Source organism: Manis pentadactyla, chromosome 7, assembly GCF_030020395.1.
Source record: "Manis pentadactyla isolate mManPen7 chromosome 7, mManPen7.hap1, whole genome shotgun sequence".
NCBI lineage: Eukaryota > Metazoa > Chordata > Mammalia > Pholidota > Manidae > Manis > Manis pentadactyla.
The window spans coordinates 18,871,822-18,874,368 of record NC_080025.1 but is presented as its reverse complement, the minus strand read 5'-3'; positions in this window follow the sequence as shown (position 1 = coordinate 18,874,368).

Here is a 2,547-nt window from a genome sequence, read left to right as displayed (position 1 = left end):
AACGCTTCAGGGCTAACTGCTATCCATCTGCATCATACTTGAAAATGTTTTTATTGAATATTAAACAATTACAAGTACTGTGAGTTAGACATTTAGCCAAAGCACAATTACAGGTCATTATATAGTCATAAAGATGTCTTAAATAGAAACCCACCATGTAGGCAGTTATGTTCTTTGATGCTCTCTTTTGGAAAGTAGAGGGTGAGGGAAAATAGGTCTTCATTCCACGTGAAAGGTAGTGAAGACTAGGAGAATTTACACGCTGGAAGCGATTTCGGTGATCAAGTTGATAGGGCTGCCAGCATTAGCAAGAGAAAACACTGGGATGCTCAGTAAATTTGAATCTCAAATAACGAATACTTTGTTTTTTTTACTATAAATATATGCCAAATAATGCATGAAACATGCTCAAGCTAGAAAATTGTTTATCTGACATTCGAATGTAACTGGGTGTCTTGTATTTTATCTGGCAGTCCTGCAAATAGACAAATGCAAAAGAGGAGGCAGGGACTGGAGCCCCTGCACTGGTGGGTGACACGGAGGTGGAAATAAAACCTCCACCCAGGATGCGCCTGGGCCACTACAGGGGTTCCTCACACAGACCAATGTCACAGTGAGAAGAGGCAACTGCCACTCCCAGGGCTGTTGCCAGGAAACATCTAGATTTCCTCAGCGCTGACTTTGTAGACGTTTTTGAGAAACCTTGTGGCTAAAAGTACCTTTTTAGTTTGTAGGTATCAAAGGCAAGTCCTACTGCCACAAAGAAAGATGAGCATTAAACAACTGGAAGCAGAAGCAGGTATGATACGCCCATTAGGAGTTTAAATATTTTGTGTAATGAATACAAAGGTTATATAGTCAAGGTCACCTTCCAGGTCTAGGCTCTCAGCCTCCAAGACTTCGGTTCCCTTCTGATTCTTACTGTTGTGTTGCCCAGTTTTCCATCCCAAGCCCCATGAGGGACGTGGGGGTGCACGAGGGACACCCCACCGCCAGGTTTAACTGTGCATCTCTGCAAACCCTGAACCAGCAGAGGGCTTTCAGGGCGGCCAGCAGAAATGGGTACACAAGATAAAAAATAAAATCCAAATTGGGGAGCGTGAGGCATCTGAAAAGATGGTTGCTAGGGCAGCTGTGGAGATGTGGGAGTGTAAAGGCGGAAAAGAAAATGCGAAACAATGAAAAATCAAAATGCGATCATCTCTATGGAGTGAACATTGTATCGAGGGAGGCAGACCCCTCGGGCAGATGAATAAAACTGGTCACCCCATGAACACATTTGGTCTTACAGGGAACATAAAATCTTCAGCTTTCTACTGCTTCTCACTTATCACCATAGCTTGTATTTTAAAATGATTTGAAAACAGCTTGTGTAACACTCAAATTCTACACGGTACCACTTCAAGGGAGGTCGGTTATCCCCACATACACACAACTTGATAGGTTTCAAAATCTTTCTAGCATTTCTCCAAAACAGAAGATGTGGTAACTGAGGAATTTCAGACAGGGGGAAAGTGGAATGAATTCATAGTATCGGCTCCTTTGCAGGGGAAGGAGCATTACTGATGAAATACACCCTCATCAAATTAACAGTAGCAGATGTGAAATACATGGGGACACACCAACTCCCTGACACCTTTCAAACACTGGGAAATGGAATTCTGACTTTTTGCTCATGGGATAGGAAAGGTTAAAAGTTTCTGCCACAGTTAAGGCTTTCTTGAGAAGAAATTTAATTGTCTATTTATTCCAAAATGTACAAGGTGTCTGAAGAAGCCTCACTTTTTAGGGTGGTTTCTTTAAACAGTGTATTTCCTTTTCATACACTAAGTATGTCTGACCAAAGCTCCAGCATTATCGTCACAATGCTTTCATTTCTCTGTCACTCATTTGACGTTGAACAAGTTTTAACTTTGGTCTTTAAATACATTTCTGACAAATGAAACCCTACCTTTATGTCAGTTTTGAGTTTCCCCTGAATGACTAGAATCTATAGCTCTGTGCAAGATAACTGCCCAACAGAAAACACAGTAAGGAGGCTGTTTATCACAGACACAAGTGGGAGCTGGACACACAGGCGGAAAGGTACTTAAAATTACACAGCATTTCTTTTTGAAAGGCCCTTTTTGGGAATCCAGAAAGTGCACTTTTGAAAAGGGAGGGTGAGCAATGTCCAATGACCCTTGTGCAATTGGGAGATGTACTGAAATAGAGAAAAACCTAGACAGCTTAGTGTGTTCTAACGCTGTTTGTCCAGGGCACACCAAAATTTTGTTTTTTTGTATAAAGACTATAATAATACTAATAGTTCATACTACTTTACTTGCCATAGCCAGGAACTTGTACGTAACGATATGCTTTGCTACTCTGAGAGCAAAGGGTGATTAGTCAGGCCACTGACGTCAAACTCAAATGAGCACAAGGATGCTATTTCATGAAAGCATCCTATTATTGAAATTCCAAATTCCAAGTAAAAAGTAAATAAGAATCCTGGTTGTACTGCTATTATTTTGCATACAATTAAACCTCTGGGTCCCATGGTGTCCT